We start from the raw sequence: 12,027 nt of genomic DNA, 5'->3' as shown, positions 1-12,027 counted from the left end.
CCTTCTCTCTGTCCTTCTCCAGCTCTCTGTCCTTCAACTCAGTTCAAAACACCAACTGTTCAGCATATTCTGCCAGGCCAGTTCTTCTAAAATCCAACAATTTATGAGGTCAGGGCAACGTTCCCTCCAATGGTCTCTACCAAATATTACATTGCTAGCTCTGCAACTATTTTCCTTTCTCCAGCAAACCACACAGGCATCAGAAATGAGAAAGCGTAGGGCTGTGATCTTCTACAGAAAAGCAAATATCCCTTCTTTTATTTAAATCTCTCAATATGATGTAAGCACCTTTCTAGGATTGTCCAATTCACGTCTACACCACATCCCATTCAATTCAAGCCCTTCTTTACATGTATGCGGATCCTACTACAGCTCCCACTCTCAGACCGCACTGAATTTATGCGCTTGTCTGTGTTTGGTTGGCTAGCTGAAGACGATTTGTTTGTTGATGGTTGCCTCAACATTCATCACTGTTCCATTATGCCATTAAGGTTTTAAGTAGCTTGCATGCATCTCCTATGTGTTCATCATGATTTAAGGAGAACTTGTGGCATGTCAGGACATTCCTTCTTTATGTCCACTTTCTGGAACCTGAAAAGAGATAGACAGAGAGAGAGAGAGAGAGAGAGAGAGAGAGAGCGAGAGAGAGAGGGAGAGAGAGCGAGAGAGCGAGAGAGAGAGAGAGAGAGAGAGAGAGAGAGAGAGATTCAATGATTTCTACACTGTATTTCTTTTGATCAATAATGTAGCTCCTGATTAAATCACAAATATCTTTAGATGAATCAATTCCTTTAAAAGAAATGGAAAGTGTCAACATCCGAGACATTTCATATGACAATTTTTCATGTAAATTGACAGCATTTACTTACAGTTTAAAAAAAAAAAAATTATTGGTCACTACAATCATATGAGGATCCGATTATAAACACCTTTTTTGCATATTTCATTAAATGAATAATTAAAAAACATGATAAAAATTAAACAAAATCTATTAACAACATACATGTTTTTTAATCTACTTCATATGGTTCAACTTTAAAATGGTTACAAAACAATGGTTTGAAAGCATATTGCAATACATTTTTATTGGAAATGTGTAGCAAAAACATGTTCCATTGGTTCCCCACTGGCTTTGCAATAACATGAAAAGAAATGATATGTACACTATAAATATCCATAGTGATACAAAATTGAACATACCTCTGTAACAAACATTCAGACTAGAAATCTACCATCAAATCCAGTTCACTGATCTATCTATCATTCACATACCACTAATGAATATGTGTAGCCCTAGTACTCAAGACACAATATAAGTAAGAATCCAGATGTAGAGACATCTAGCACAAGACAGAAAGAGATAGATATCTCACCACACAGCAGCATTCATTCATTCTTCTCATTATTCATTGCTTTAATGACGGCAAACCGCTCCATCTACTTTGATGATTAATCCAGTCAATTTGCTAAAGCTCTTCATACATTTGGAAAGGCAAATAGGTGACATAACATGTCCACCTTGATTGTGTTATAAGCAAGTTATATACAGAGGGAAGTGTTCAGACTTTTATTTAGCTTTGTGATAAGGACTGAACTGTGTAAACACACCCATATTGCTCATACAGAAGATGTATTCACACTGTCCCTTGTATAGGCGACAAGTCCTTGTAAAATGGCCAGAATCCCTTTTTAGTAGCTAGCAGGGCTGATGATGATGATTTCATAGATAAAATATATTACAAAGAAGACTTTAAAGTTTGTTCACAATTTTACACTAATGTGTATACCATCTATCTGCATTATCATCTAATACTGCAGCTACATGTACCTGTATTCTGAATTCTATTTATATTCTTTCACTATATTTTTACAAGATAAAAACATATAATGCTCCTAAAAGTTAGTTTAATAGATCTTGATACTTTTGATAGATAAGAAAATGAAGTTCTTTTTTAGTTTTCTAAAATTGTATCACCAAGTGATATCTATCAAAATCAGTCTGATAAAGAATTAAATGCTGACACAAGTAACAATGTATTTTGACTTGCAGGTTTACATGAACAGACCCATACAGTTTCATCATTTACACTATTGAGTCACAAAAACACTCCAAACCGTATAAAATGAAACTAGCGAGATAGGGTGTAAACAGGAATTGAATTGGGTCAATTTCCTGTACTTTCCTTTTCAAAGGTCTACTACAATGCTTATCCATCAATTCTGAAAGTGATAATCATTCATTTCATACCCTCCAAGTGAAGCAAATCATTACACTCAAATCTAAACAAGTAAGAAGTGTTTTGTTCAATGTGAAGTGGCTTGTGATGAGAACAGGAAGAAAAAATGAAGAAAAAACAAATTATATGGAGAGGCTTTATAGAGAAAAAACCAATTATATGAAGAGGATTTATAGAAAAGACAAAGAAAATTATATGAAGAAGATTTATGGAGAAGAAAAAACTATTAAAATTGTTCAATTAGAGATAAGATACTACATACTTCACATAGATAAGATACTACTTAAGAACAGTAGATAATTGCAGAATTTGGAGTACCGATATTAGTTAATCCAATGACTGAAATCTACAGAATCATCAAATGGTAATTAAAACAAATTCCTGCAATGCCTGCTCTTGTCAGACATACAAAATATTTTTGAGCAGACAATTTATCCTTATTATCAAGTACATAAGATGTAAATAATTTCTCTCTTTTCAACAAAGTAAAACCTTGGTCTTCTGTCGCTGAACCCGGATTCACCTTCAGGTAGACAATAAAAAAAGCAAAGAAAGAACAAGAAACCGCATCATAGGACAAAATATATTATCATCATCATGCCCATGTAATGAATCATGATCTAAGCTTTGTTTTTTTCCAAAGGAGATGGCTGAATGCGATGGGTTTGTAACCCTTGGGTCGGGTCAGGAAATTAAAACTGTTTAGTCACATAGATGAATTGACATCAACTTATCTTCCATCCATAACACTGTATCTATTTTGATAACCAAGCAGTTTTTTCTTATGACTTGCAGATCAACAGAAATGTATGGTGGCCCTGAAGGGACATCGCGAATAGACTAAATCGTGAAAAATATGCGATAAAATTCACGATATCGTCAATTTTATCGCATATTTTTCACGAAGAAATTCACGAAATTGACGATATCGTGAACTTTATCGTGAACTTTTCACGATGAAATTGACGATATCGTGAATTTTATCGTGAAAAGTTCACGATATCGTCAATTTTATCGTGTACTCTATCGTGTACTCTCCTGACGGGCGCTTCGTAAACAAAACCAGCCCTAGCTGGGGGAGACAGAGAGAAGGAAAAAAGGGAAAGGGAAAGAGAAGATAAAAGGAAAGAAAGAATAATAAGAAGAAAAGAGGGAAACGGGGGGGGGGGGACGAAGGGCTCTTGCCTCCTCCTCACTCCCCCCCCCCCCCCACCCGCCAAAAAATAAATAAGGAGAGAGAGAAGGGAAAGGGAAAGGGAAAGAAAATATAAAAGGAAAGAAAGAAGAGGAAGAAGGAAAGAGGGAAACGGGGGAAGGGCGAAAGGCTCTTACCCCCCCCCCCCCGCCAAAAAAATAAATAAGAGAGAGAGAGAGAGAGAGAAGGGAAAGGGAAAGAAAGAAGAGGAATAAGAGGGAAACAGGGGAAGGGCGAAGGGCTCTTGCCTCCTCCCCCCCCCCTACCAAAAATAAATAAGAGAGAGAAGGGAAAGGGAAAGAAAATATAAAAGGAAAGAAAGAAGAGGAATAAGAAGGAAAGAAAGAAGAGGAATAAGAAGGAAAGAGGGAAACGGGGGAAGGGCGAAGGGCTCTTGCCTCCTCCCTCCCCACCCCCCGCCAAAAAAATAAATAAGAGATAGAGAGAGAAGGGAAAGGGAAAGGGAAAGAGAAGATAAAAGGAAAGAAAGAAGAGGAAGAAGAAGAAGAAAAGAGGGAAACGGGGGCGAAGGGCTCTTGCATCCCCCGCCCCAAAAAATAAATAAGAGAGAGAGAGAGAGAGAGAAGGGAAAGGGAAAGAGAATAAAAAAGGAAAGGAAGAAGAATAAGAAAAAAAAGAGGGGCTCTTGCCTCCTCCCCCCCCCCCCCCCCTCCCGCGCCAACAAATAAATAGGAGAGAGAGAGAGAGAGATAGAGAGAAGGGAAAGGGAAAGGGAAAGAAAATATAAAAGGAAAGAAAGAAGAAGAAGACGGAAAGAGGGAAACGGGGGAAGGGCGAAAGGCTCTTACCTCCCCCTCCCCCTCCCGCCATAAAGGGAAAGAGAAGGGAGAGGGAAAGAAAATATAAAAGGAAAGAAAGAAGAGGAAAAAGAATAAGAAAAGAGGGAAACAGGGGCGAAGGGCTCTTGCCTCCTTTCTTTTCTTTCTTTTCCTTTCTTTCCTATTCTCCCTTTTTTTTTCGTTTTTCTCTTTCTTTCTTCTCTTTCCCTTTCCTTCTCTCTCTCTCTTATTTATTTTTTGGCGGGGGCGGGGGGACGAGGCAAAAGCCCTTTGCCCCCGTTTCCCTCTTTTCTTCTTCTTCCTCTTCTTTCTTTCCTTTTATCTTCTCTTTCCCTTTCCCTTTCCCTTCTCTCTCTCTCTCTGATTTATTTTTTGGCGGGGGGGGGGGGGGGCAAGAGTCCTTCGCCCTTCCCCCGTTTTCCTCTTTTCTTCTTCTTCCTCTTCTTTCTTTCCTTTTATCTTCTCTTTCCCTTTCCCTTTCCCTTCTCTCTCTCTCTCTGATTTATTTTTTGGCGGGGAGGGGGGGGGGGAGTGAGGAGGAGGCAAGAGCCCTTCGCCCCCCCCCCCCCCCCCCCCGTTTCCCTCTTTTCTTCTTATTATTCTTTCTTTCCTTTTATCTTCTCTTTCCCTTTCCCTTTTTTCCTTCTTTCTGTCTCCCCCAGCTAGGGCTGGTTTTGTTTACGAAGCGCCCGTCAGGAGAGTACACGATAGAGTACACGATAGAGTACACGATAAAATTGACGATATCGTGAACTTTATATCGTGAACTTTTCACGATAAAATTCACGATATCGTCAATTTCATCGTGAAAAGTTCACGATAAAGTTCACGAAATCGTCAATTTCGTGAATTTCTTCGTGAAAAATATGCGATAAAATTGACGATATCGTGAATTTTATCGCATATTTTTCACGATTTAGTCTATTCGCGATGTCCCTTCAGGGCCACCATAGAAATGTACTCAATTAGTTGAAATGTAAATTGGTAACATATAACTGATGTCAGTCACACTCATATACATGTAGTACATTTACCTATATTCAGGCAGACAGGCAGGTATATTTAGTAACAAAAACAGTTTTTTTGTTTAAAGTGAAGACGAAAACATATGTAACTTTACAACAAGCCTTGTCCGCATTTCTCTAAAACAACAGAGAAATAGAAAGGAAAAAGATGTCAAGAGACGCTTGTTGGTAATTAAACAACAAAAGGGATCTATAACGGCCCGGCAATTACTTTATGAGGAAACTAAAATTCTTCCTTGGTAAAATAAAATACTTCTTTATCAGCCTACACATCTTCCATATCTGTTAAACTCATTGACAAGAGTCCCCAGTTTCCGTTTCTTTCTTTTTGCCGAACACTTTTTTTTTATCTATTGCCTTTTTCCTTCTGATCGTATGATGTTGATTTCCTCCAAGAGTGTAGTCTGATTCCAAGTATCTGGGGTTATTTATTTTACACACAGAGATAAGATCCATAGATGAATCAGAAAGAAATATTATAGATAGAAGGTTTTTTGTAACTTCTCTGTTACTATAAGTATTATCATCATACAAAGGAATTGGTACACAGCACGCATAGAGAGTGATTATTAGCTCACGCTCTCAGCAATAATTTCTGCTATATTTAGAAAATATTAAGTAAAAAACACTCCCCTCCCCCCTCCCAACAACAAAGGTGTTCCTTCTTCTCTTCTAAAAAAAAAATAGGTGTATCCTTCATTGGTAGTTAAAGATCAACACTGTTTTTTTAATTGAATTTAAATAAGCAAAAAGAATAAGATCATAAGATGAAAAGGCAGTGGTACATCAACATAATGTCGTCTGTTTGGAGCCAAAAGGATGTTGAACCTGTCTGAGTTAACATCCTTCTGGCTCCAAACAGATATGTTGATGTAGCATTAATAATAAAAATGTGCAGCATTAATACGTTGAAAATTACTTGAAGAAGCCCTATGAGCGACATACAGGTGTATTGTTTAGAAATAGTGGAAAAGGGTTATTGCCACAAGACTAGGAAAAATGCTGAAACATACGTTGAAATGGCAAATCATAACAAATGTGTAATATTGTTAATTATTATCACTGTTATTTTTGCTATATTCTGTATGCTACATTTTATAATGTACCATTCATAACTATGTTTTTGTTATATTGATGTAAATGTTCATCACAAACTGTTTTTTATGTACTCTGATTTGAAGCAATACACTTAAAATTATTATAAAAAAACATATTGTTTCACTAAAACTGGTCAATGGAGTATTTTATTCTGTCTTGTCTGAATTATAGATAATCAGTCTCCAATCCAGAACTTCATGTATTATATACATTGATAGTTTGGTAATATTACAAAACATATTAAGTTGCTAAAATGTGGAGTTTTATCATTCAACTTGCATGTGAATGGAGAGAAAAGGTAAACAATGTACTGTGAGTTCTGAAATTGAGACTATTCAGTTTTTTCATCTATCATTTCCTGATTTTGAATGGTGTTTCAGCCTTCTAATGACCCATTGAGGAATCAAGTTTCCTTACAGCTCTAACCTCAAATGACCATTAATGATTATTGATCTATTTTAAATGTCTACACACCATCAAATGGCCAAACTTCTGCTTAAAAACTTTTAAAAATCTTTAAAAAGAACCACTACCATTTCTACCATTTCACCTCCCTCAATTAAAACTTTATAACTTACATCAATTGTCCATAATTGACTATAAGGACAATTGATAAGACATCTTAAATTATCACCATATTATGGGAAATTAGAATGATGCAAAATGTGTGAGACTTATTTGTAATTTCTAGAATGTACAATACAGACACCAACACACATAGGGGGGATTCGGACCAAAACATGGAGTGGGCTGTTCAAATTCTTTTTTTTTTCTTTTTTTAAATCAAGAGAATTGCCAAGAAAATATAAGTGTCAAACTTCAAGCCACCTGTCAGGAACAAAGATTCATGACTGTCAAAACACCACATGCAATAAAAGTCAATCTTTATTTTTTCCTTCTCAAATTGAGGTATGATTAGTATTTATCTTAACATTGTAATTTAAAGTCTCCTTTCTTAAAAATAGACTAAAAGGAAAGATTAACCACACAATATTGTCGCTTTTTTCCCTCTTAATCTAATTTCACAAATTTTCCTGTTTTCCATTCTCGTCTGTCATTTAAAGGGGAAGTCCACCCTGAAATTAAGTTAGTTTTAATAGGAGTAGAAAAATGAGAGAAACAAGTCAGTGAAAGTTTGAGCAAATTCCGATTAAAAATAAGGAAGTTAGGATTTTTGAAGTTGTGATCAATCAAACACAAATTGGCAACTCTATGACGTATCATGCGAGCTCAACTTCCATTTGCTCAGTACTAAAAAAATCTAAAATTTTCATTTTCCCTCAAGAAAAATTTCAACCATACATGCACCCTAAATATAATAATTGCAAATATGTTTCTATACTCCCCTGCAAGGAACAAATATATATTCCGTCATCAATAACGAAGAAAACATGATTTTATGGAATATTATGCACAAAGCAAATGAAGGAGAGCTCGTATGATAAGTCACAGAGTTGCCAATTTGTATTTGATTGATCACAACTTCAATAATTCATAACTTTCTTATTTTCATTCAGAATTTGCTCAAACTTTCACTCACCTGATTTTCTTATTATTCTGCCTCTATCGAAACAAACTTATTTTGGGGGTGGACTTTCCCTTTAAAAAAAATACAACCCTTTCACGTATCATCATTTCTCAAACCCTTTTTTACACCATTTTATTCCTATTAGTTTGTCCATGACGTTTAATTTTTTTATTTTATTATTTGATCTTCCTCTCCCCCCCCCCTTCCCCTCCCTCTCTCTTTCTCTCTCTCTCTCTCTCTCTCTTTCTCTCTCTCTCACTCTCTCTCTCTCTCCCTCACTCTCTCTATTTTACTTTGACTACTTTTCTTCCATTAATTTAACTCCCTTAAACGAACCTGGATTTCCTTGCCAACTAATCTATTTCAAAGAAATTTGTTATCTACCAATTCTTTTGACATCATTGAAGTTTACCCTCAGATCAGATTAGTTACAGACTCTATATATCTTGAAAATCAAGAAGTCCAACTGATGGCGACGTGTTCCAATTTGCTTTTCCAATCAGAGAAACATAAAAATGTGCAGGCAATCAATAAGAATGCACACTTGTATCTCTCATAGGGTGCGTTTATTGTGTCTTGCCACTAGATATATCGAACCCCACTATACAAACGTGTTTTGCGGGACGTCACGTTTATTGTCTCTTCACGATTCAAAATAAAGGCCTTGTCTCTGCCCAGCTGCTTTGCGCCGTTTGACCCGGGAAGCAGACAGTTTCTCGGAGGTCAACTAGATGGATGCACACACATGCTTGTACAACAACATATGACACAGCACATGGCGGGCCGAACCGGAAATTAGCCTGGGAAGGTACGATTTGTATGTGGGGTTCAAAACAGCTTTGCGTTTATTACGTCTCAGAAACGTGGTTCTGGCTGTATGTCACATTCAAAACACACTTTTTTCGGCGTAAATGCCCATATCTAAAGACATTTGAAAAAGGCTTTGCGTTTATCACCTTAAAAATTTGACTGAAATACATTTGAAAATACTGATTCTAGGCAAAAAACTGGTCAATAAATGCACCCATAGTGTTCCCTTCATCTCGAAAACCACAGAAACAAGAGCTGCATCAGTACCCCTAAACACCTGAATCAATATTATGCAACAACATGTTGACTAGGTAGGCAGGATTAACTGAATGCATTGTGAGGAGGTGTTGATAACTCAACAGTTTTAAGATTACCTAAAGGTGAAGATAATCACCACAAATCTAACACATTAATCAATCATTATCAACCAATCAACACAAATAGAATAAAGTAGTAAAGTCACTAATATGTTTCTTGTAACAAACTTGTTATCAAGAACAACTGCCACAGATCTATGACAAATCGGTTCATAGCCAATCGACTGTAAGGATTTCATCAGCTTATAACATTTATTGTAACTTGTTATTGATAACAAGTTTTATGAAACAGGGCCTTGGCAATACAAGGGTTAGAGATACATGTGTAACAGCATTGATGAAGCTTAAATTAAACCTTAAAGGTTTAATACACAACAAACATGCATACAGCCAGCAACTGACAGTTATGTTTTTTAAATAGTTAAAATAATAACAATAAAATAAATAAATGAATAAACAAACAACAAATGTTAAAGGAACAAGCAAACAACAAATGAACACAAACAAACAAAATGTTTTCATTGGCCTGACATAGAATGGTATCTATTCACAAGGGACAAAAACCAAGGGGAAAAGCAACTTAAAAGTCAGTTATAAAAACTACGTACCAACACCCACTGAACAGTGCAAGGAGAATGTATGATAAGTTAAAAGCACAAGAGGGCAGTATACAGTTTCAAAGACAAACTTCATTACTATTTTTAACTTTAAAAAAATTATGTACATTTCATGAAAGACAAGATTTTCTATCAATTCTATTTCAATCCGAGATAAAATTAATCTGGGTGCATGAATCTGCAGAATCTTAGATTTAAATAATTCAACATTTTCAAACCATCATACTACAGATCTTTCTACCTCAACAATGGCCGAAAGACGGTTGCAACCTTATAGAATGCAACAATCATTTCAGCTCAGTCTTTCTTATGTGTGGGCCAAACAGTCTCACTTTTCACTATGTTCAGTAGATATCACTGTGAATTCACTATGACTTTAACTTTTCTTCTGTATTGAGGAAAATAAAATAAGGATATTTTATTGATTATGCATTAATAATGCAAATTTAAAGGGATCGCAACTGCCTTCAAAGTACATGGTTATTGCTCTTATTCTTATCTATGACATTTCTAGTGCCCATTTAGGACCTAAAATTGCTATGAAGGTAATTTTAGACCCCAAAATGTGTGAAATTTAGCCAATATGATCATACCAATTCAGCTCCACTTTCAAAAAAATATGGTGACCATTAACTAATTAATAATAACAATACATGGGCCAGCTGGTTGAGGGTAATATAACCAACAAGAAAAAGCCAACATAAAAGCCAACATCGGCATTGGCTGAAATACAACATAAAAGTCGCTATTTTGTTTTTCCAACGGCTTTCAACCACTGGTTCAAATTAGGTCAAATTATATAATATTTGTGGTGGTACACAATTAGAAATCGTTATATTTATGGATAATTCAGCCGTCTCTGAACCGATTTTGATCAAACAAAGATGATTCTGTCATTTAAACTGTATATATTTTTTCAAATTTAACACTCAGTTTTGCATTTTTCTCACAAAAAAAATTATATTGTGTAGCGCCCTCTACAACAGAACTCGACTATCCCTTTAATGACGCAAATAACTTTTATGCAAAGGAATTCCTCACATGCACTCCTATCAAAGAGATTCCATCTCTTTTCTCCTATCAACCAATCAAATACATAGTACTGTACCAGCTTCCAAGAAAGAGTTTGACCTCATGATCAATGAAACTGGCTGATTGACATTCCAAGACAAGTTACAAGTTACAAAACCTGAATTAAAAGATACGTACATTCCTAACAAATTTTGATTTTTATTTATAAAACTTCCCTATCCAACATTCATGTTTCCTTAAAAAAACTCGGTCCACATCGCACACCTACCGTATGTCACACACACACAAAAATCAGGACTTTTTCCATATTTTTTTGGTTCAGGTTGCAATTTTTTCCCTCAAAGATATGAGCGCTCAACCACTAAGTTTAGAACGAGACATCACTTATTGATTAAAAAAGCACACAAAACTATTTTTTCTTTTGTATTTTTAGAACGAGACATCACTTGTCGATTAAAATATCAATTAGGATCTTCGACAGCAGACAAGTGGTGTAAAGAGTTATAGTGCGCGCAAGGTGTACAATTACAAATACGTGTGTGGGACTATACACGGGCTGGACTTTTTGCGTTACTGAAAAAGTGTTCAGAATTCAAGTAATTCATCTACTAAATGACCATAACAGACAAGAAACAAGTCAAAGGTAAGTACAAGAATCAGTGATTATCACTTGACAGAAAGTTATAGACGTTTATCTGAAAAATACTCATAAATAACAAGAAAATTGACACGAAACAGGTAAACACAACGACTTTTAACTCATGATCTTTATTTGGACATTTAATAAATATTTACTTCATTTTGGGTATGTTTCAATAGGGTATCTCTACGCCGGAGTTACGGTTCAAATTTTGGATAGGTTTCTGAACAAGCGCCGATTTTGGTTTATGCCAAAAATTTGCAACTGCTCAAACATTTACAACAAAAAATGCAGCACGTCGGACTATGTTAGACTGCCAGCAAACAGGCACAGCACAGCCCCACTCACTCTAATCATTCTCATCATTGCTCATAGTCTTAGTATCCTCAAACATAGTCAAATAAGGGATCATTTGTTATCTCTCTTCAAATTACATTAGAATTACAACAAAATAGAAAATAACTTACCGGTACGCAGTTCGATGTTTTCTTGATGACAAAAATTGGCAAGTGTGTCGTCAAAACGTCCAATCGAAAAGGAAAACAGAAAATTTCGCGAATCTCAGATGTAACCTATACTATAGATTTGAATGCTTTTATACCTACAGTATGATGTTTAGCTAAATAACCACCTTTTAAAAAAATGAATTTGAACAGCTTTTCTTTAATTTCATAGATTACAGACCAAAAGCTTCTGTCTGAATCTCAAACTTTAGAGGAAGGATACTA

General features: G+C 35.7%; 1 long non-coding RNA gene across 1 annotated transcript; it reads right to left on the bottom strand.

The window, feature by feature from the left end:
• Positions 1-107: 107 nt before the first annotated feature.
• LOC115924259 lies at positions 108-11,823 on the bottom strand. Its single transcript, XR_004064241.1, has 2 exons — positions 11,767-11,823; positions 108-591 (listed from the first exon to the last, which is right to left on the bottom strand). It is a non-coding gene; the product is annotated as an uncharacterized LOC115924259 (long non-coding RNA).
• Between the last annotated feature and the right edge of the window lie 204 nt (positions 11,824-12,027).

This window comes from Strongylocentrotus purpuratus, unplaced genomic scaffold, assembly GCF_000002235.5.
Source record: "Strongylocentrotus purpuratus isolate Spur 01 unplaced genomic scaffold, Spur_5.0 spur5_scaffold_15, whole genome shotgun sequence".
Taxonomy (NCBI): Eukaryota; Metazoa; Echinodermata; class Echinoidea; order Camarodonta; family Strongylocentrotidae; genus Strongylocentrotus; species Strongylocentrotus purpuratus.
This window is presented reverse-complemented; position numbering and strand designations above follow the sequence as displayed.